The 25273-nt window shown below is 36.3% G+C and overlaps 1 protein-coding gene across 4 annotated transcripts in view; it reads left to right on the plus strand.

Annotated features, from left to right (window-relative positions):
- Nucleotides 1-25273, plus strand: part of LINGO2 (leucine rich repeat and Ig domain containing 2) — a 1356204-nt gene that overhangs the window by 984196 nt on the left and 346735 nt on the right. For all 4 annotated transcript variants that reach the window (XM_081497697.1, XM_081497679.1, XM_081497690.1 and 1 more), the window contains one exon: nucleotides 19826-19984. The gene's annotated coding sequence lies outside the window, so the exon portion shown is untranslated. The remainder of the gene's footprint in view (nucleotides 1-19825; nucleotides 19985-25273) is intronic.

Below are 25273 nucleotides of genomic sequence, written 5' to 3' on the forward strand. Positions count from 1 at the left end.
AAGTGAAGAGGAACTAAAGAGCCTCTTGATGAAGGTGAAAGAAGAGAGTAAAAAAGCTGGCTTAAAACTCAGAATTCAGAAAACTAAGATCATGGCATCTGGTCACATCACTTCATGGCAAATAGACAGGGAAACAGTGGAAACAGTGAAAGACTTTATTTTGGGGGGCTCTAAAATCACTGCGGACAGTGACTACAGCCATGAAATTAAAAGACACTTGCCCCTGGGAAGAAAAGCTATGACATTAATTGGAAGGACCGATGCTGAACCTGAAGCTCCAATATTTTAGCCACCTGATGTGAAGAACTGATTCATTGGAAAAGACCTTGATGCTGGGAAAGACTGAAGGCAGGAGGAGAAGGGGATGACAGAGGATGAGATGGTTGTATGGCATCACTGACTTAATGGACATCAGTTTGAGCAAGCTCTGGGAGATGGTGAAAGACAGGGAAGCCTGGCATGCTGCAGTCCATGGGGTCACAAAGAGTCGGATATGATTGAGCGACTGAACAACAACAACAAATACATACACATACATCTGTGTGTGTATATATATATGTGTATAGACACTATAGATATATTTACACACATTACCAAATTGGAAAAATAGTTCCCAATATGCAACTAGAATATCAAGAAACAAATTTATATATCACCAAACTGGGGAAACACATACAGATTCAAACTGGAGTTTCCAATTAAAAGATACATAAGCAACACACCAAGAAATCAAAGGCACACCACCAAATTGGAGGGACACTTACATCCAGATTTAAGAAATGCTGGGAGATCCCTCGAATAGCAACATGGAGTTCCCAATTAGAAAATCCTGGACAGTGCCTCCATCCCACGGGTTAGACCCAGAGTGCCATCCAGAGGAATCCTGCTTTTGTTGCCAAGCTGCAAGCTGATAATCATCAGCTTAGATGCAAAGATGCAGCTCCGTCTATTATGCTAAATGCTTGTATCTCTAGTTCAAAGTTTCAGAATGTTTGCTGATCCTCAGGAAGTAGCCAAATTCCCAAAGTCCAGAAAGCTCCATGACTTACTCCCTTCCCTGCGACTTACTCCCTTCCTTGTGTGTTTGTTCCCAAGACCTACTTTTCCCATTTTTGCTGGTCAGCAGCTTAGCATGTATATCCTTTCAGGGTCTCTGTTCAGTCAAAGGCCTATTGTTGCCTCTAAAGCCTGAACAGGACTAGTTCTATTAATTTCCTCAACAGTGTTCATCAAAGATATTGGCCTATAATTTATTTTGTTGTTGTTTTATCTGTTAAGTTTTGGTATCAGGGTGATGATGGCCTCATAGAATGAGTTTGAGAGTATTTCTTCCTCTGCAATTTTTTGGAATAATTTCAGAAAGATAGGTAGTTTCAGACAGATAGGAATCAACTCTTTTCTAAATGTATGATAGAATTTTTCTATGAAGCCATGTGGTCCTGGACTTTTGTTTGTTGGGAGTTTTAAAATCATATTCAGTTTTAGTACTCAGGTTGATCTGTTCATATTTTCTCTTTCTTCCTGGTTCATACTTCGGAAATTGTACCTTTCTAAGAATCTGTCAATTTCTCCTAGGTTGTTCATTTTATTAGCATATAATTTCTTGTAGTAGTCTATTATAATCCTTTGTATTTCTGTGGAGTCCATTGTAACTTCTCCTTTTATATTGTTAAGTATATTAACTTAAGCCCTCTCCTCCTTTTTTTTTTTTTTTGGATGAGTCTGGCTAGAAGGTCATCAAAATTAATACACAGAAATCTGTTGCATTTGTATACACTAATAACTAAAAATCAGACAGAAAGAAAAATTTTTTTAATTCCATTTACCATTGCATCAAAAAGAATAACAGCTTTCCAGGTCACTCAGTGGCAAAAGAATCCACCTGCCAATGCAGGAGATGCAGGTTTGATCTGTAGGTCAGGAAGATAACCCTGGAGAAGGAAATGGCAACCCACTCCAGTATTTTTGCTTGGGAAATCACATGGACAGAGGAGCCTGGTGGGCTAGAGTCCCAAGGTTCACAAAGATTTCGATGCAACTGAGCATGCATGCACACACACTAAAAGGATAAAATACCTAGGAATAAACCTACCTACGGAGGCGTAGTTCATATCAGTCAGTTCGGTTCAGTCACTCAATCTTGTCTGACTCCTTGCGACCCCATGTGTTGAAGCACACCAGGCTTCCCTGTCCATCACCAACTCCCGGAGCTTGCTCAAACTCATGTCCATGGAGTCAGTGATGCCATCCAGTCATCTCATCCTCTGTTGTCTCCTTCTCCCCCTGCCTTCAGTCTTTCCCAGCATCAGGGTCTTTTCTAATGAGTCAGTTCTTCGCATCAGGTGGCCAAAGTATTGGAGCTTCAGCTCTAGTAACTGTCCTTCCAATGAATATTAAGGACTGATTTCCTTTAGGATGGACTGCTTTGATCTTCTTGTGGCCCAAGGGACTCTCAAGAGTCTTCTCCAACACCATAGTTCAAAAGCATCAATTCTTTGCCGCTCAGCTTTCTTTATAGTCCAACTTTCACATCCATACATGACTACTGGAAAAACCATAGCTTTGACTAGATGGACCTTTGTAGGCAAAGTAATGTTTCTCCTTTTTAATAAGCTGTCTAGATTGGTCATAGCTTTTCTTCCAAGGAGCAAGTGTCTTAATTTCATGGCTGCAGTCAGTATCTGCAGTGATTTTGGAGGCCCAAAAGTAAAGTCTGTCACTGTTTCCATTGTTTCCCCATCTATTTGCCATGGGCCTGGAAGTGATGAGACCAGATGCCATGATCTTCATTTCTTGAATGTTGAGATATGGCTCAGTATAAAAAAAATCCAATCAAAAAATGAACAGAAGACCTAAATAGACATTTCTCCAAAATAGATAAACAGATGGCCAAGGGACACATGAAAAGATGCTCAACATTGCTAATTATCCAAAAAATGCAAATCAAAACTACAATGAGATATCACTTCACACCAGTCAGAATGGCCATCATCAAAAAGTCTACAAGCAATAAATGCTGGAGAAAGTATAGAGAAAAAGGATCCCTCCTACGCTGTAGATGGGAATGTAAATTGGTACAGCTACTATGGAGAACAGTATGGAGGTTCCTTATAAAACTAAAAATAGAGCTACCATATGACACAGCAATCCCAATCCTGGGTATATATCCAGAGAAAAACATAGTTTGAAAGGATGTACGCACCCCAGTGTTCATGGCAGTACTGTTTATAATAGGCAAGACATGGGAGCAGAGCAACCTAAATGTCCATCAGCAGACAAATGGATAAAGAAGATGTGGTACATATATACACTACAGTAGACTATTACTCTTTCATTAAAAAAGAATGAAATAATGCCATTTGTAGCACCATGAATGGACCTGGAGATTATCATAAGTGAAGTAAGTCAGACAAGGATAGATATCATATGATACTGCTTATATGTGGACTCTTTAAAAAAAAGCATACAAACAATCTTTTATTTATAAAACAAACAGACTCTCAGAGAATGAAACTTATGGTTAGTACAGGGGAGTAGGGGTGGGAGGGATAGATTGAGTGTTTGAGATTGACATATACACATTGCTAATTTTTAAAATAGATAACCAACAAAGATCTACTGTATAGCACAGGGAACTCTGCTCAATATTCTGCAGGAATCTAAATTGGAAAAGAATTTATATAAGAATAGATACGTGTACATGTATAACTGAGTCACTCTGTTATATGCCTGAAACTAACACAACATTGTTAATCAACTATGTGCATGCATGCTAACTCATTAAAGTTGTGTCTGACTCTGTGCAACGCTATGGACTGTAGCCCACCAAGCTCCTCTCTCCATGGGATTCTCCAGGCATGAATACTAGAGTCAGTTGCCATGCCCTCCTCCAGTGGATCTTTCCAACCCAGGGATCGAACTCCTGTATCTTATGCCTCCTGCATTGGCAGGTGGCTCTTTACCACTAGCACCACCTGGGAAGTCCATATCAACTATACTCCAGTATAAAATAAATTTTAAAAAATTATTCTTACATAAAGTAAAATATTTTATTGGGGCTTTTGGATATTTCCTAAATTGTATCTATGATTTTAAATCTGTAAATAGGAACCCAGAGTCCCCCTTGTTAAATATATATCTATTTTGTGTGTGAAAAGCATCCTCTTGAAATGATTGTTTCCTAGTTTAGCAGTTATGCCTCCAGATATGATTATGTATTAGCCAAGGATATGAATCCTCTCACTTATAATCATGTGTTCTCATTAGGAAACTGGCTGTGCCGTAGGATAGCAGTGATGAAACTTCCATTCAGTGTAGTTTCTTCATCAATCCTTGGAACAGGTGTCAGGATTATTCTCTATTGGTATTTTGCTTGGTACCTGGACTATTAATCTATTTGTATGAAAAGTTGGGATGATATATTGTCTCTGCCTTAAATCCTTTATATTTTGTGAGTTGCTCTGGCATTAATGTAATGGATAACTCCCTTTGGGTCATTAAAAACAAGAAGGTCAGGTTTTCCGTTTTCCTGACACAGCAGAGCTCTGATTAACTGTAAAGGGGTAAGGTGTTATCTTCCATTTTGAAACTTCCTATGGGATGAGAGTAATGTAAGTGATTATTTCAAGTGGAAACAGCAACAGCAATAAGCCACATGTGAGCCAATTTCACATTAGCACATGTTAAGAAGACTATCAATGTTTTCTTGAAACTACAGTAATTGTATTCAGTCTTACATGAAGGCAGACATATGTTTTGGTGGAAAGGAGAGAAAGATTTATAGGAATCTAACCTAGTAATTTTAAAAATAATACAAAGTCTCGTAATCGGAATAGAACATTATAATACTACACAGTACCCTATGTATGTTAATAAATTTATTTCTGTAATCCTCTTAAGCAGATACTCTCCAAGTTTACCATCAACTTCAAAATCTAATTCATAATCATACATTTTAATCTCATAGCTGAAAAGTTTCTCTTTCAAATTTCATTGTTTCCACTCATCATTTTCCCATTCTCTTGGACAAGCCTCTCCTCTACTCTCCCATCCATCTCCCTCCCTCCTTATCATTTTTATTTTCATGATTTGAAACTTAAAAATAAAAACAAATTAATCAAATTTGTTAAAGCCCTATATCACAGTTTTATTTCAAAATCTGTAAAGGGAAGGGACAAAACTGACCAACTGAAAGAACAGCCATTCTAGGAAAATATACTTTTACAGTAAAATAATTGATTAGGTAATCATCACTATATGGATATAAAGAAAAAGAATATCCAGATAAAGAACATTATACACCTGATTGATAGCCAATGAACTGGCTACTTAATTTCAAAAGAGGCCTTATTGTACATAGAAAACCCTAAAGATAGTATCAGAAAATTGCTAGAGCTAATCAGTGAATTTAGCAAAGTTGCAGGATGCAAAATCAATACACAGAAATCACTTGCATCTCTATATGCTAACAATGAAAAATCAGAGAGAGGAATTAAGGAATCAATCCCACACCTTTGCAACAAAAAGAAATATCTAGGAATAAACTTACCTAAGGAGACAAAAAAAACTGTACACAGAAAATTATAAGACACTAATGAAAGAAATCAAAGACAACATAAACAGATGGAGAGATATTCCATGTTCTTGGGTAGGAAGAATCAATATTGTGAAAATGACTATACTACCAAATGCAATCTACAGATTCAATGTGATCCCTATCAAATTACCAACATAACAGACATTTTTCACAGAACAAGAACAAAAAATTTCACAATTTATATGGAAACACAAAAAACCCCAAATAGCCAAAACAATCCTGAGAAAGAAGAATGGAACTGGAGGAATCAACCTTCCTGACTTCAGATTATACTACAAAGCTACGGTCATCAAGACAGTATGGTACTGGCACAAAAACAGAAACATAGACCAGTGGAACAAGATAGAAACCCAGAAATAAACCCATGCACCTATGGGTAACTTATTTTTGACAAAGGAGCCAAAAATATACACTGGGGCAAAGACAGCCTCTTCAATATATGGTGCTGGGAAAACTGGACAGCTACATGTAAAAGAATGAAATTAGACACTTCCTAACACCATACACAAAGATAAACTCAAAATGGATTAAAGACCTCCATGTAAGCCAAGAAACTGTAAAACTCTTAGCAGAAAACTTGGGCAGAACACTCAATGACATAAATCAAAGCAAGATCCTCTGTGACCCCCCTCCTAGAGTAACAGAAATAAAAACAAAAGTAAACAAATGGGACCTGATTAAACTTAAAAGCTTTTGCACAGCACAGAAAATTATAAGCAAGGTGAAAAGACAACCCTCAAAATGGGAGAAAATAATAGCAAATGAAACAACTGACAAAGTATTAATTTTCACAATATACAAGCAGCTCATACAACTGAATGCCAGAAAAACAAACAACCCAATCAAAAAGTGGGGAAAAGACGTAAACAGACATTTCTCCAAAGAAGACATACAGATGGCTAACAAACACATGAAAAGATGCTCAACATCACTCATTATTAGAGAAATGCAAATCAAAACTACAATGAGATATTACCTCACACCGGTCAGAATGGCCAATATCAAAAAGTCTACAAACAATAAATGCTGGAGAGGGTGTGGAGAAAAGGGAACACTCTTGCACTGTTGGTGGGAATGTAAATTGATACAGCCACTATGGAATATGGTATGGTGATTCTTTAAGAAACTAGGAATACAACCACCATATGACCCAGCAATCCCACTCCTAGGCATATACCCTGAGGAAACCAAAATTGAAAATGACACATGTATCCCATTGTTCATTGCAGCACCATTTATGATAGCTAGAATATGGAAGCAACCTATTGTATTTGATGTGATTGTGATTGTTTTCTTTATTTCTTTTCCAGATATTTTCTTGTTAGTGTGTAGAATTGGGGGGGATAAACCCGACTTAATATTGATGTATTACATATATTATATATATATATCAGTCAATCAGTTCAGTCACTCAGTTGTGTCTGACTCTTTGCTACCCCATGAACTGTAGCACGCCAGGCTTCCTTGTCTATCACCAACTCCCAGAGCTTACTCAAACTCATGTTCTTTGAGTTGGTGATGCCTTCCCACCATCTCATCTTCTGTGTATATGTTTAGTATTTTATTTTTAGAATAGTTTCAAGTTTATAGCAGAAATGAGCAGAAAGTACTGAGATTTTCCATATATGTCCTGCCTCTACATTTTCATAACCTCTATCACCATCAACACCCCCCGTTATATGGTACATTTGTTACAAATGATGACATCCATTGACACATCATAATCACCCAAAGTCCGTAGTTTACATTAGAGTTCACTCTTGATGTTGTACAATCTCTGGGTTTGGACAAATGTATAATGACCTGATTATGTAACCATACAGAGCTGTTTCACTGCCCTGAAAATCAACTGTGCTCCATGTATTCCTTCCTTCTTTCCTTCTTTCCTTCTTGGTGACCACTGATCTTCTTACTGCCTCTATAGTTTCAGGTTTTCAGAATGTCGTATAGTTGGAATCATATAGCATATAACCTTTTAAAATTGCCTTCTGTCACTTAGAAATATGCATTTAAGTTTCTTTCATGTCTCTTTAATGCTTGATAATTTTGTTTTTGTTTTGTAGTGCTGAACCATAGGACTTCATTTTAGTGCTGAATCATCTTCCATTGAATGGATATGTCACAGTGGATTTATGCATTCACTTAATGAAGAACCTCTTTGTTGCTTCCATATTTTGGCAAATATGAACCAAGATATGCTGTAAATATTCACATGCAGGTTTTTGTGGGAATATAAGTCTTCACTGCATTTGGTAAATAACAAAGAAACCAACTGCTAGATCATATGGGAAGACTATATTTAGTTGGCAAGAAACTGCCAAACAACCTTCCAAAGTGACTGTACCATCCAGCATTCCCACCATCAATTGACAAATTTCTGTCCTGTCATAGCCTAACCTAACCTAAGCATATGTATTATGTTCTTATATGTTTTTTATTTGATTTGCTAAAATTTTGGATGTGAACTATGCTGTCCCCCAGATTTCTGTCCCAATCAGGTCTGAAACAGATTTTCTTCTGTTTCAACTTTTATCATATTAAATATGATAGTTATTTCCTATTTTTTTAAATTATGGGAATACCTCTCTCTCACTCTCATTTTGTCTGTATTCTCCTCCCCTAATACTTGTAACTATTTATTTCTTCCACACAGCAATTATTGTGTACTTATTACTAACAATCTCAGTGTTCTTTTTAAAGATGAACATTGCCTAGAATCCTTGATATTGAGGAGGCTTAGTCTACTGGGGAGAAATGGACATATTACAAATGATTCAGGTTCAACCTGGTAACTGAGTATGATAGGTTACTACAGGAATTCTTGTGTGTGTGCATGTGTGTGTGTGTTCTCAGTTGTGTCTGACTTTGGGGTCCCTTGGACTGTCTCCTGCCAGGCTCCTCTGTCCATTGAATTTTCCAGGCAAGAATACAGGGGTGGGTCGCCATTTCCTACTCCAGGGGATCTTCCCAACCCAGAGATCAAACCTGTGTCTCTTGCATCTCTTGCACTGGCAGGCAAATTCTTTACCACTAGCACTACCTGGGAAGCCCCAGGAATTCCTTTGGTCAACGATGTAATGCTGGAGTTAAGACTAGTTTGCCAGATAAAAAAAGCAAGGAAAGTTTTCAATGCGGAAGTAGCCTATCAAAATCAGGTAAACAAAGGACAGCATGTCATGTTTTGGAAATTACCAGGGTATGTTAGATGATGAATGGATTTCATAAAGGATGGTATGTCACAGTCAAGAAATTTTGATTTTATCCTACTGGTGATGATGGTGAGATTTATATTTCAAAGAGCAATTGCTTAGAGAAAGCTGGATTTGGGCTGGACTACCACTTTGGAAGTAGTTTTAGCAGTCTAAAGAGACAAGGGGATGAGTTCAAAGATATTTAAGAGTTAGAGTAAACATGATCTATTGCTGACTAGATATGAGAGTAAGGAAGGAGGAGGAACAAAAGGTAATTTCCATTGTTTCATGTGTTTCTCAATGTTGTTTTTTGTTCTTACCTGTTTTGTTGGTTTCTGCATCTGTGTGGGTAGCAACACCATTCATTGACCTAAAAATATAAAAGAGAAGAGACATCTCATAAAGGGAGTTATTTAGTTTAATTGTGAACCGCCCGGAGCCGAGGTGCTTGTCTCATAGCCGGGGAACATGAAGGATAGGCGGGCGGAAGTAAAGGTCTGAAGTCCAAACGGGATTGGATGTCCAGAGTTACAGATCTGTGAGTTACCAGTGCTGTATCTGAGTTGGGAGAATATTTAAAGTGCATCAGATCCAACCACAAATATCGCTGCTTCACACAGCTCTGCGGATCTGAATGTACATTCAAGTAAAGGCCATACCTGAAGCAGAGAAGTGTCCATGTGGATAAGATCAGAAGTGCAATGATTGATCGCTCCCTGTGAGATAAGCATTAAACATCACTGTATGGCAGCAGTCATCGACTGTTGGTAATATGTAGGCATAGATCCTTTGTGCAGAATCACAAATGCCAAGAATACTTGGTACTTCATAGGGAAGATATCTCATTTTGATAATCAGTTATTATATAGAAATCATATTTATCCTCTTATGTAGGAAAGATATCAAATAGAAAGATACAAAAAAAAATTTTTAAGTCAATATAGGTCATCTGTGTGAACTCAAATTGTGGAAATCGTGAGTCATAAGGAAAGAGTATTTTTTTGTAAGAAAGATTTCAAACAAACATAAAAAATCTAAAGAATAGTGAAACATAGCCTGTAAATCCACCTCTACCCAGTTTAACAATTTTTGTCATTTTGTCATTCTTAGTTCACTTCTGTTGTTTTCATTTTTGTTGTGTCAGAAGCAGATCTTTATAGATAATGCTGAATCTTCCTTTGCAGTCATTTCTGCTTCCTGCCCTTCATGTAACCAGTGACCTACATTTGCTGTGTATCTCTTATGTCTACATTTTTACTCTATATGCTTTGTTGAAATTATTGATGGTATCATTGTGGATGCATTTCTAGATTTTCTATTCTTTTTAGTTGATCCATTTGTGTATCATTGTATCAGTAACCCATCATCTTAATTACTGTGACTTTATAGGAAGCCTTGAAGCCAAATACAGTAAATTACCTAATTTTAATTCTTTTTTATTTATTTTGGCTTTGCCTAGATCCTTTATATTTTTGTATAAATTAAAGAATTAGCTTCACAATTTCTATTTTTTTATAAGCCTGCTGGTATTGTGATTATATTGTATTGACTTTATAAATCAGCTCAAAGGGTCTTAGTATTTTAAAAACATTGAGTCTTCTAATGCATAGACATGATGTATCTCTCTGTTTATTTAAATTCTCTTTAATTTTCTTACAATATTTTGTTGTTTTCAGTGTGAGACATTATAGGTTGTATTAGTTTTCTACAGATATTTTAAAAATCACCACAAATTGAATGGCTCAAGCAACATCCATTTAATATCTCACAATTTCTGTAGGTCAAGAGTCTAGACTTAGTGTAGTTGACTTCTTTGCTTAAGCTCTCACAGCTTGGAAATCATGTATCAGACATGTCTGAGATCTCTTCTGAAACTCAGGTTTTTGCTTTTTTTCCCCTCAAGCTCAGGTGGCTATTAGCAGAATTCATTTCCTTGGACTGTAAAACTCATGGATGCTGTGCCTTCAAGGCTGACTAAAGGCATCTCTCTGAAACTGCACCTTCTTTTAAAGGCTTACCTGGCTAGGTCAGGCCCAACCAGGATGATCTTCCTTTTGCTTAACTCAATGGCAACTGACTAGTAATCTAATCAGAAGCAACAACTCATCATTTTCACAGGTCTCTCCCACATTCAAAGGGAGGGGACTGTATGGACATTTACCCCCCAAGAGGCACAAACCATGGAGGCTGGGTTACAATTCTGCCTGATTACACATATTTTTTGATGAATTTCTTTAAGTACTATATTTTGTGATGCAATAATATATTATTTTTAAATTTTATTTTTAATTGAAGGATAATTAATTTACAATATTGTGTTGGTTTCTGCAATACATCAACATGAATCAGCCATAGGTATACATATCTCACCTCCTTCTTAAACCTCCTTCCCAATTCCCTCCCCATCCCATCCCTCTAGGTTGTCACAGAGCCCCAGACTAGCTATGTACTTTACATATAGTAATGTGTGTGTTTCATCGTGACTCTCTCAAATAATCCCACCTTCTCTCTCCCTCACTTTGTCCAAAAGTATGTTTTCTATGTCTGCATCTCCATTGCTGCCCTGTAGACAGGTTCATCAGTGCCATCATTATTAAATTTCATTTTCCATTTGTTTGTGAAGCAAATCACTTTAAATTTAATGTCTCTTTATTGAATAGTTGTGCTAGCTATCTAATTGTATCTGGAAGTCATTCTTAACATTCTCCTTAAAACACTGATTTGAAATTTACCAGACACAGTCTTTCTGGCTTTTGTTTTTGTACTTGTTTTTGGTAATTTTTCTGAATACAGCATAACTTCAGCCACAGTCTCTCTATTAAGTATTTTTTTTTCCTGATTTTCTTTCCTCTTTGTTATTCTCTTTGACTTACTTTGTATTACTTTGGGTCAGTCTCCTAGCTGAGTCCTAGTAGATTTTCTATCAGTTTTAAAAAGCAAAATTCTGTGTCCATCAGGATTTTTAGTTACAAGTATTGGAAAATAATGCTGGCTCTCTTAAACATTAAAATGAACTTAGCAGAAGGAGATTCAGACCTTACAAAATAGGCATGTGGACAAGAACGTGGAAGGGAAGATAGGAGCTGAAAAAATAAACAGAGTCACATTGCAGGAAAACCTACTCTTTTAGTCACTGTTTATATTTATTTTTTGTATTTATATTTATATTTACACACACACATATATAGATATATATTTATATATATAAAACATGTGTGTGTACAATTGCTTAGTCGTGTCTAACCCTTTGTCACCCATGGACTGTAGCCTGCCAGGATCCTCTGTCTGTGAGACTTCCCAGGCAAGAATGCTAGAGTAAGTTGCCATTTCCTCCTCCAAGGGATCTTCCTGACCCAGGGATCCAGCCCTCGTCTCCTGTGTCTCCTGCATTGGCAGGCAGATTCTTTACCACTAAGACATACATATACACACGTATATATAATATATATCTAGCTATATATATAATGTGTGTATATATGTCATATATTTATTTATGTATCATTCCCTTAAGCATCCAAGTTTATATCATATCTGTGCTCCCCTCATTCCCTGGCAGCAATAGGAAGAAGGCTTTCCCTTCCCTTCAAGATTATCCTTATGTTAATAATGCAGAATGCAATAATAATGCAGCATTCAAGCTCTGTCCTACTTTCCTAACAAAAATCAGGGACCTAATTGGAAAAGGAATGTATTGGTTCCTGGACAGCCAAGAAAAACAAACAAACACGGCATTATCTCTCTCGTATTTTATGTGTATATACCTGATGTTGGGAAAAACTGGTTGGGGAAAGTGTTCAGAAAGGGGAAAGTCTAGAAATACTAACAAAAGAGAGAAATGGTCTACCTGGGTTTATTCTTGAAGGGATTATAAAAGCAAATTGATCGGACAATCTATAACATGTTCTATTAGAAAAAAACATGGCCTATGCAACTAAGAAGTCAGAAGTTTAAATTCTGCTTCTCCCTCTTGGCTTTTTGACCCAAGACAAGCTGTTTATCCTCAGTGATTCTAGGTTTTCTCAGTCACCAAGTAGGAATAATCACATCTGTGTCCTAGGTTTGCTGTAATGATTAAATGAATACATGTGTAAAGCATCCACCACAACACATTAATTCACAGTGGTTACCTGCCAATTGCGTGTTCTTTTCCTAACCCTTCTTTCTCAAATGCTCTCTAACTCCTGAAATACACTATAACCACCACTACCACTCCTCTGAAAAGAGCTATGGCATCTCAAAAATGCTGAGTGCATCCCATCGGAAGTGAATATGATCCCATCAGTAACTGCTGTCAGACTCCTGCCATCTGTGGACTGTTACTGAGGGTGGTCATGTAGAGAGACATAAACTTCTGCTGCATGAAAGGGAAGTTGTCATGAGATCACTATGCTCCCTTCATTGCTTATTTCCCATTGTAGGTACAGTGCCGCCTTATACCAAAGAGAACTTGATTCCTCCTTTCTTATTATGACTAATCTGTACTACTGACAATGATTCCAGATGCCAATAATGGTTTCTTTCTATCCTTAGGAAGTCTTTTTAGTTATCAAGAATTAAAGTTATATTAAATAAGAAGAGTGATGAAGATTACATACATATTAGACATTAAAATACATTTTTTAAATATTTGAAGAAAAAGAGTGGGTCTTTAAAGGAAATTTCTCAATTTATTCAATTCAAGGAAGAATATTTTTTCCAAAATTGATGTATTTATTTGAAAGTAAAAGCGAGATAGATGTTATAAATTAAAACTTGTGGGACCATATTTAGAAATGTCAAAAACAGGCTTTGTTCTAGAATAGTGATTCTTAAACACGAATGTATCTTTGTACAATCTAGGGAACTGTCATTTTCAGAATTTCCAATTTCACTCCAAAAATGGAGTTTCACTCTGGAGTGGTGCCCAAGAATCTACAGTATGAAATGCAGATTTTGATGATTTTAACAAGCTAATACAAAGGACTTTCTCCTCCACTAGAAAGATTTCTTGAGAAATCTTTACCTACCATGGATTTTGCCAGTAGGTGGGCAAATGGGACCAACATGTAGACCGCAATGGGCAGTGACTCTTCAATAGTTGTAAAGCAGCATCTTAAACTGGTGACAAGTGACCAAAACCTGTTAACAAGAGTGTTCTCTCTGGAAAAGCAGTGTTGAATATGTTTATAATGCTCTTAGGCTAAGCTTGCTTTCTTCACTTCACCGTTGACTGTCCATTTGGCTTCTGGTTGTAGTCAACCAAACTGTGTTCATCTTTGAGTCATGTGACTGACCCTGAGATATTTGATTGTAAGTCCTGAGTATTTATAGGATCCCTTCCTAAGCCACAGAAAGCTCAGTGTGTTAGTTGCTCAGTCTCGTCTGACTCTGCGGCACCATGGACTATAGCCTGCCAGGTTCCTCTGTCCATGGGATTTTCCAGGTAAGAATACTGGAGTGTGTTGCCATTTCCTTCTCCAGAGGATCTTCCTGACCCATGAATCAAACCTGGATCTCCCACACTGCAGGCAGACTCTTTACCATCTGAACCACCAGGGAAGTACAGAAAACTCAGAATGTGAGGTATTTGGGAACTTTTGGGTGATGATTCAGTTTTGTCTGTAAGCTCTCACTTGACCAGACCAAGCCAACTAGAGTCAAGATATGCACTGTTTTTCTACTCTAGGCTGACATATTCTGGAAAAGTTAACATAGGTTCAACCCCTTCCCCTTTTCCATAATACATCAGCTTACTTCTCTGTCCATCCTAATGGACTATGGGCAATACCTCGGCAGGACCTGAATCTTTTTTTTTTTTTAATGCTTTCTTTTTTAAATTTAAATTAATTAATTTATTTATTTTTCCAATCTTGTTTACTTTTAATTGAAGGAAGATTGTTTCACAATATTGTATTGACCTGTGCCATACACAGTACATCACCATGAATCAGCCATAGGTATACATGTGTCCCCTCCTCTTGAACTGAATCTGTACTTGCCTTATCCTCAGAGCCTAGCACATTACATAGAACTTAACAGATTCTTAAAACTCTGTTGAGCTCAAAAGACAAAGAGGGAGGAAACAAAGGGAGGATTGAAGGAAGTATGGAAAAAATAAAGGAAGAGAAGATAGTGAAGGAACAGAAAAGGAGAAGAGGGGAAGGAAGGAATGGAGAAAAGTGAGAACAGGAAAGGAATGAAAAACAATAGAGACAAGTTTCGTTTGTGGAGAATTTGGGAGTGTAATAGAATCCCTCCTTTAAAAATAATCAAGAAAGAATGTGGACTATCTTAATTGACATTTTCTAGGTCATAATCAATTCAGAATTAGGTGTTTTTGAGCAGACACGAAGAACTGTTTGTATTTGTGTATCAGGCACTGGTTTCTCAGATGTAGATTGAATTACCCTAGATTTTGTTTTATGTCACTAAAGAGGCTGCCTGCTGGGCTTTTGAAATAAAAACATTAACTGGATATCTTAGAATATTATTTTAAGCATGCAATTACTAATAACGGAGCTAAACATACCAAATGGGCATCAGCAAAACACCACTGTGCTATTTATAGTTCAATCTAATCATACACTTTGTCATAGTCCATCAACACACTCTTCTCCTGGTGTCTATATTTTTTTTCATTGGGAAATAAATTGGCTCGAGAGAGAGAGAGAACAAAATCATTTGTTGCTTTCAGAAAATTAAGCTCCTTTAAAACTGAGTACTCAGAAATCCTGTTATTTTGTTTGTTGGCTTTGGCATCTTCTTTCTAAAATAAAACCTACCCCAAACATGATTCTTTAAAAACAAGTGGATTGGAAATCTATAAAGTTGTTTAGACACCATGTGTAGAAAGCTGGGTAAGAGAGTGGTGTATTAGAAAGACATGGACATCATGAGTTTGAGTATTCATCCAGACCTACTATGATCTTATGATCTCTGAGATGTCATTTCATTTTCCAGAAACTCAGATTTTCATCAGTAGATTGAGCAAATCTCTCAAATTCAGTTTATAAGAATTCAAAATTGACAGTACCACACTATCAATTAACTGCACACCCAGCTCTCTTTTTCAAAAGCTCTATGCCCTTGGGGAATCATTTAAAATCTCTGATCTTTATTTTCACCACCATAAATTGGACATTATTGTAATACTTATTTCACATGGTTTTTGAGACAATTAAATGAGAAACTATATATAAAGCAGATAGCAGTTAACAATGATTTTTGTTAATTACACACCCCTGCCTGCTGGGAAATAATCTATAATGTTTATATTTGACTAAATGAAGAAAAAGAAAAGAAGCTAGAAGCAATAAATCTGTTACTTAAAAAATAGTGGCATCTTTCCTTTTCCAATATCACTAATCAAAGGGTATAGATTTGAAATACGTAAGGCCAAAAGCTTCATAACTTTGATCACTGACAACCTACCTGTGCCTACATTCTTGATGTCTGTATTCTTGAGGTTTATGCAGGAAAATGAGTAACTTAGATACAAGGCTTGCAAAATGCACCAAGCAGTCATTTAACAAATGCACTGAACTCATAGAATGCTGAGCATTCCTATGGTTTCGTTGGCTACCAGAAGGCTTTGCAACATGTGTCCATAGCGATCATGAAGTGCATCCCTGAGATAAAATTTAAAAAGCATCATATCAACAAATACAAATCAATGTCCTATGAAATATGTGCCTCAGTGCTAGAGGGATCCTTGGGAAAGCTTTCTTCCAAGCAATAATATTAACTAAAAGGACAGCAGTAGTATGCATAAAGAAAGACAAAGAAGACCAAAATTCAATCACAGAGCACTTAAGGCCAGACCAAGAAACAAGAAAGTAGGGTCTGTGAATGTTGAATTTCCTCTACTTTATAAAAAATTTATTGCAGACTTGTTTTATTTTAGATTCACATACAACAGTATTTTATCAACAGGTTCTGTATCTCATGCCCCTATCTAATCTCTTTGAATATGATCAAAAATGCATTTAAAAATTGTAAGTCAACATTATTGAGGTATAAATTACATATGATATAATGTACTCATTCAAAATTATTTTAAAAGAATACAAATCTCTCAAAAATAAGAATAACATTTATTTTTAAAAGGCTTGTTTTCAGACTATTTTCAGTATAAGCAGAGATCCAAAAAATAAAAGATGAGAAAATAGAAGAAAACTGAACCATTTGGAAGCCATACTGATTTTAATAAAAATGTCTTTATTTTTTTCCTTAACTTTTAAAGAGTATTTTTAGAAGTATAATCTGTGTCTTTCATTTCCATTTTCCTATTCAGTACAATATCTGAAGGGAGGGAAATGAAGAGGTTTGTTTGTTTTTTTTTTCACTCTAAAAATTGGTCTTGAAAATTCAAACCAGCATTGTGTAATTAGTGTTTCTTTTGAACACCTCATGAACTTTTCTTTGAGGAAAATGCATGCATTTAATGTTATATATCCTCTTTGAGAAAAATAAATGGAGTAATAATACAAAAATTATGTGAAGCAATTTGTTGTATAACAGTACCTGCACCAAAATCTGTTGACTTGTGACATAGGCCACATAAGATTGTACTGCGATGCCTAATACACACATGTGGGTTGCACTGACTCTGTGTTGGATTCCAGAAATGTCAGTGTACTCTCAGAAACTAATTGGTTGGATTTTTTGAACCATCATGACTCACTCAGTTAGTGGGCTTGAGAGTGACACAGAACCATCACATCGGTACAAACTGTATACAAGTTGACTGGGTAAGTCAGTCATTTTGTATTGTAGCCTTTGGTCTATAATGGTTTGCTCACTGGCAAACTTAATAACCCCTTTGTCTGATCATATAGTGGCTGGGATATAAAATAAAACCAATTATTTTAATTTGGTCTAATGTTGCTGCCTTTCTTGGGTACCAGTATATGTCAGCAAATCAGAAAATAATAAACAGTAAATTTTTTATGGGAAAAATAAGTGTGTTTTCATTATGTATTTGGGTACCTAACCCCTTAGGTAACACAACTGAGGTGTTCAGTTAAAATCTGTGGAATTGAATAAGTGGGTTAATGAATGAATTAGAGTTCAACGGTCAGTAGAAAATCTTTTCATTCATTACTTAAAACATACACAGAAAACCTATCCAGTCAAAGAAGGGATAAATAACATCATTTATGTATGGTGACATAAAGCCATTTTAGAAAGCAAATAGTTATGCTGATTTACTTAGTTTTACTCTTATATATAGTAAGTGGCAGAACTGAAGTTTTAGGAATCACATTAGGTCACAGGTGGGTCCTTCCAAACCAACTAGCTTTCAAAGATCCCTCACTTCAAAGTCAGTTTGGTAGCTTGAAGATTATGTTTAATTTCCACTTGCCTGACATTTAGCCTACCTGTGTATGATTTCTTCTAATACCCTGCTTGTCCCCCAAGAGACCAGAAAGGATTACTACTCATGGAAACAGATCTGTCTTATAAAAGACTTGATTTGATAACTCTTAGAGTATCCTCTAAGAAGAAAAGTAAAATAATTTAGAGCATGAATAGGGACATTTGTGTCCAGAAGTTAACTAAAATTTTAGCTTCATGAATACCAGAGCTTGGATCAGTAGCTCTGACAATTGCAACTGTTACCCGTATGTGTGTGTATCAGGGTGTATGGGTATACATGTTTGACATGAATAGCATCAACACAACACTTGAATTTTGAATTGCACAATGGTCACTTAGTGTCCAGGTACACATGTCTTGATTTTTAGGGATTTACTCTGAAGTGTTGCATTTTATTCTGATGTGTGCATTTGACTTCAACCCCTTGCTATCTTAACATTCTTACTGAAATGGCACAAATATAGGATATCTCACTACTGTGTCTTCTAGTGAAGTTTCCACATGGACTTCTGGGAATATTAGTTGAAGTTCTAATCACAAATCCATGAGGATATATCATTCTGTGGCTTGTTAAAGCCAGTCTTTGCACCTGTGTTCATGAATCTGCCACACATAACCATTCACATGAGTCCCCTTACTGGCTTAGAACAACCTCTCGGCCATTTCTGCTGCACAAGTTAGAAAATATAATACTAATAAAAGATATTTTTGTATATGCGTAGCTAAATATGGTTGTGGTAGCTAAAAAATTATCTAGTCATTCTTAAAGCCTACACTGGGAAGACCAATAAAGAAATCTATCCATTATAATTCTTCTAAATTTCTATTGAACACAGTTATTTGTGTGGCAGGTATCCAGGCAATCATACAATCAAGATTATACATGGAGTTTTATCTCCTTGAATGGAAGCTAAACATGCTTATGAAGATTCAATACCGTATTTACTCATATGAGTATAAATAGTTTAAGCATTAAATGTGTGGTAGATTGCCCCAGTATTAGTTATCTAATTACTTTCCTGGTTTCTGGTCTTTCCTTTGACTCGCTACCACATGTTTGTGTTGGTGACTGTCTGCGGTGGTCTACATCTTGATTTGGATCATCGAGGCTGCTGAATTTGAAGCCCCTTATATATGTTCCTCAAAGGTGTTCCTCACACACTGTCATACAGACATGTTCTAATTTTTATGTTGGGAATATTGAAGTGGAATGTCAGAACTCACAGATGTAACTGTCCTTGATCTAGGTCATTACGTGGATTTTCTTCTAGCTGCCGATGGGTTTTGTCCTATTGAACCTCATTACCAGTTACCCTGAGAATATTATGAATAGAGTCAGAAAAATACTTTTGAGTACTCCAAGTGGTCACCTACATGAAGGAAAAGGGGTATGCACTATAAAATGTGTGAGTTTTAATATCAATAATATTTATTTATACCAACACCTTAAATAGATCTATAATAACATGAAGAGGAACATGCACTCTGCCAAAACACCTTCTGTAGGCATGTAAATGTCAGTCTATTGGCTTTAATGTTTATTAGCATCTTGAGAGGCATTTATTGCTCCTCATACACTCCTTTATGATTCCCTTATTGATGAAGTAGTGATGCCTCCTGGACCTAGGACACAGTTCCCTATTTTTCAGTTAGAATGAAAAAAATGCCTTGTTTGTTGCAGGTTTGTTTCAAGGAGTTGACATGCGGGATTCTGAGTGATGCTGCTGCCCATGACGTGTTGGAATTATCATGATCTACTATCCAGTTTGGATTTCACCCAGTGGCCAAGAGCTTTGCATGGTAGACAGCAAGGATTGGATTTTTAAAAGGAGTAAACCAGGTAAGATTTGAGGGAGTCATGTGATCACTTATCATTTGTTTAGGCATTTCTAAGGGCTTTAGAGTGCTGCCAAGGTGTACTGAATAATGTATAGCTTCTCTCTTTGCTTTCTAAGTCCACTCAACAGGTTGTTGAAGAATGGTGCTCCCTTGAATTCAGGAGAATGGATATAGTAATGATTGAGTCCTTTTTCTCAAAAGGAAAGGAGGAGTTATTTTGAGATACACATAAAGCAGACACAAGATACTATGGGTGATAGTTTAATGCAATAGCCCCAAATTGCAAGCTAAGGAGGTTTCCTCTTTAAGGAACTACTCCAAACTATAATGGAATAAGCAGTTGTACTTTTTGAAGGTTATAAGTAGGGAAAGTGTTGCAGTTCATAGCATATGATCTTACATATATGCTTCAAAGTTATTCCAGTTTAGAAGGTATACCATTATTTTGCCTTTTATTTTTTGAAAGTATCATTCTAAATTCTGTTCATCTAAGTATTATTCGATATGGTAACATAATTACCTAGTCCATTGTGGCTTCTGGAACTTAAAATGTAACACGTACTCTTATTCAAGTAGCCTCTGTGACTTTTGTCTGTTTCATTCTGGAACCTCTTTTCAGCTATCAGATCTTATCTTTCTCTTTAACTCTCTTCCTCCTCTATAACATAATTAAAATTTGTTAGCAACTACATTATCCCTATCTTCTGATTTTAAGACCATCAGAGCTCTTATATCAAAATTTTATGAATCCCAAATCAATATTTCCTTTAAGTTCAATTATTGAAACAGAAAATATACATAAAATTTAATCATTTAGAAAACTTTAACTCTTTAGGTTTGTGGGGTTTTTTGTTTGTTTTTTACAAATACAGCTTTTTTATTTTATGAAAATAAAGTAAATGGAACTCAGTTAATAATGTATAGGCTAAGATAATTATTTGGATATAAGTAAGAACTTTGATAGTGCTTGAAAATAATTGATTTTAAAGTTTAATACATATGTCTTCTCAATCTCCTAGTAACTTATTTGTCTATAAGATGATATCTTGAGAGCCTGAAATTCAAATTAGTCATGGCTTTTGAATTTGTTAGAAATAGTATAGATCACCAAACTCATGGCACATATCCTTATTTGATGAACTGAGTTAGTGGGTAACTATTTGTCCTGTTTTGTGGCAAATTGGGTTAGCCATATTTGGAAGAGTTCTGCAAGTCTGTAAATAAAAGAAACATCAACAAGCAGGATGCATTTGTGGGATAAACCTCAACTAGTTTCATGCTTCATTGCATTGCTATCTAGCAAAAAATTACAGCAAGAACACTTCATGATAGGCTTCCGTATTCTTAAGCTTATTAATCCAAAATAAATTTGATCCTGATTATGTTTATTTCAATATTTTCATTAAAACTGGGTTGTATGTTAAAACATCAGACTTAGAAGAAAGACACAAAGGGGAGGGATACAATTAAATCTATTTTTAAGGTCAATAATCATGTGTTAATGTAATTATTAAAGAAAGCGCTCTTCTCTATTTGTGAGACAAGTGTTTTTATTCTTTAGAGTATTTTGTTGAAATAAGTCATCAATATATATATAGAAAAATGCACAGCAATACTTTTGATCTAAGAATCATAAAAAATGTAATTTCTCTTACAGTCTTTTAAAGTGAGTCCTGTTCATTAGGATATACAGAGATAATAAATTCCATTGCTCTATATAAAAATGAAAACTTTGGAAGGGCCTTCTGGACATAAAAGATTTGACAGTGAATTAAAATATTTTCCCAGTTAAAGGTTGACTCTTAAAATGAACAGAAATTGTATACATTATGGATTTATACTTATATTAGTTTGAAATTTGTTTTCGTTCTCTGTTGTAAGAATGGCAGTTGCATTTTTTTTTTTATGGTGATGCATGTCAGCTTCTCCATAAAGTTAAAAGAACATCAATGCTTCTGAATTCTGTTCTCAGAAGTTTGTAAAAAATCATAAAAATTTGCACTGTTCCTTAGCCTAAAAGGAATTTTTCTTTCTTGAAACATTTTTAAAGTAAAAGTTTACCTAAGCTCAATGTTACATTATTGAATGCTTGTACAGAGAAGCAATATTAAGCTATAAAGACAGCCTATAAAAGGTCAGATTTTGCAAAGCACTTCTGATAATAGCATGCCCCCTGTAATGGCATTTTTAGTCTCCAAGGTGGTTCATGGAAAACATTTAAGTCCTACCTGTGTAGGCGGTGTGTCCTTTACCCTCTGCAGAGAGCGTGGACATTCTCACCTGTGCCACCATTCTCATTCTGAGGTCTTCTGAAAATAAAATTTTAAGAATTCAGGGCAGCAGCTGCTTCCATCATGAAAAGCCTCATATGAATGCTAAATATTTTTTGCTACAAGTTTACTTACTCTCCAAGCATGTTTTGAATGTCAAGTGAAAGTGTTAGTAACTCAGTCATGTCCAAATCTTTTCGACCCCATTAATTATAGCCCACCAGGCTCCTCTGTTCATGGAATTCTCCAGGCAAGAATACTGGAGTGGACAGCCATTCCCTTCTCCTGGGTATCATCCCAACCCAGGGATTGAACCCAGATCTCCCACAGTGCAGGAAGATTCTTTAGTCTGAGCCACCTGGAAGCCCTTTGAACCTCAACCAACATGTAAAACAGTATGTAGCCAGAAACAAATCAGTGATCCTCCTAGCCCTGTCCTCAAATAGCTCACACAAAGTGAAATAGACACTAAATGGCTCACTCCAGGCAAAATGAACTAAGAAGTTTAATGATGCATTTCAAGCAAAATTCTCTAGAAACTGAAATGAAGGATTGCTAAAACTGATAGTATTAAAAGGTCTTCGAGGCTTAAGAGATACATCAGCTGCACAGTTGAAAAGTGAGGAGAGTTTTAATTGATAGGAAATGTGTATGAAGCATTCTAGGGGCAAATATGGCAAAATCACCATGGTGTAAAAATAAATGTTATGCTTGGAGAATGGAAGTGGGATACTAGAGGGCAGGGGTGAATGCAAAAAGAGGCGGGACATACAGTTTGGGGCTGGACTGTAGTGTTTTGCATGCACAGCTATCGTGGATAAAAATATGAAAGTAATGTGTAATGTAATCTATAAGAAAAGAATTCTGACACAGGGTAGGGGAACAAGCAGGGAAAGTATGTGCAGAGAAAAGAGATAAACTGAAACCATTGAGCTCCCTGAGTGCAGAAAGTTATGGTTTCAAGTCTGCTGTATCACCAGTGCCTACATTCCTGCTCTTCATTGATTCTGTTAGTCTCTATTAAATGCTGACTAAATGAATGCCTCTCAGTGATAATCCATAAACCTCTAACTTTGCAATTTTTCCTGCTTTAAAAATGGTGTGAGAACTCTTCATAAAAGGATGAAAAGAATTTAACTTACATGGTTTTCATCATATACAAGAGTACACACACACACACACTCACACACACACTCTCCCTCTCTCTGTGCCCCCCCCCATATGTGCTTGAAATTAAACCTCAGATCCTGTTCCTGAAATTTATGCTTCAATTAAGATGGGGGCAGCTGCTTCCCTCTTTTATTTCCCTTTTGAGACTTGTATCTCTCAGGCTTTATCCTTCCCTTCATCGTTTTATCATCACATCAATCACTGTTTCACTCCTTGGGAACACAGCATGCATGGCAGGCACATTTTTATGGCTAGAAAGCAAACCTACCCTACTTGGCCCAGATTGCTTACTTAAACCTAATTAAGTAATTCTGCTGAAAGTATCATGTCCTTTCCATCACAGGGCACATTTGGTCAAAATAATAGGGAACACTTTAAAGCTATGGAAAATAACTGGGGAAGGGAGCCTGAAGAAGACACAAAGCGAGTGAAAATGAGCTGCAGTCCAACAGTCTTTGACGCAACCCTTTAATGAGCCAGGGTGCATTAACACCTCTGCTGTAGGAAACCCCTAACTCACAGCATCACTTTCACGCCAATTATTTTACATAACATTACTGTTGTTATACAGCTCTCCAGTCATACACCCGAATTCAGTACATTTTGTATGATTGAATTATCTGTCTTTCAAAGAAGTTCTTTTACAGTCTAGGGGAAAAAAAAACACAAGAATTTCTTTCTAAATATGCCTACTTACAGAAATGAGGATATGATTCACTAAAACGTTATATTCTTGTTACTAGGGTCTTTGTCTTTCTTCTCTAGGATCTTATTTCCAGAGCCACATACTAATTCAATACACTAATCTGATGAGTGAATGAGCGAATATCAAAACTTGGGCTTCAAATCAAATTAGTAACTTCAGTGTCTTTAAGAGTTGGAAATCTCTCTCTCTCTCTTGTTAGTGAGACCATTGATTTTTTTTTTTTGTCCACTGTTACATCAAGGGAATCTTAGTGTTTCATGTTTTTAATACTGCCATTATTTAGTAACAGACCTTTTTCAATCACGCAATGACATATCATAGTTCCCAAGGTCTAGGGGTTTGGAGGATTTAGTCTGACATTAAGAAGCAAGAAAAAAAAAGAAAAACATTTACTAAATATCTCATTGCCTTTATAAATGAAGCATGGTTCTCTTTTACAAGCTATCACAGACTTTGCATTTTTATGTTTATGGATTTCAAATGCTAGGGAGAAAGAAGTAAGCTCTTCCTGTGCTCCTGGGTGTGGACTTCCCTGGGTAGAAATCACTGAAAAACTGCCATGCTAGCAAGCTACCCTCTTCTACTTTGAGGAGGCAAATTATAGCAAATTGTGGCTATAAATAGACTATCATATTTATCGGCATTGGCTTTAATTAACAGCTGGGTTTGAATCCGAACTCTGACACTTACCAGTTATATGATCCTGGACAGGTTATTTATTATCTCAGAGCTCTGATTTCTAATAGGAAGTATAAAGTTATCAGTAGGGGTTCCATGGGCTATCATAAGGACTAAATGAGATCATGCTCTAAGACACTCAGCAGAATATTTGATACATTATAAATATGCTAATAATGCTATTGCTCTAATTGAGGATATTCCCACATGGTGCTAGTGATAAAGAACCCGCCTGCCAACTCTGGAGATGCAAGAGACGAGGCTTCGATCCCTGGGTTGGGAAGATCCCCTTGAGGAGGGCATGGCAACCCACTCCAGTATTCTTGCCTGGAGAGTCCCGTGGACAGAGGAGCCTGGTGAGCTGTAGTCCATAGGGTTGCACAGAGTTGGACACGACTGAAGTGACTTAGCACACAATGTTATAATTATTTTATCACTATTGTTCTAATTATTATTATTATTATTA

This window comes from Giraffa tippelskirchi, chromosome 1 (assembly GCF_054371585.1).
Source record: "Giraffa tippelskirchi isolate mGirTip1 chromosome 1, T2T-mGirTip1v1.2.pri, whole genome shotgun sequence".
In the NCBI taxonomy this organism is placed as follows: Eukaryota; Metazoa; Chordata; class Mammalia; order Artiodactyla; family Giraffidae; genus Giraffa; species Giraffa tippelskirchi.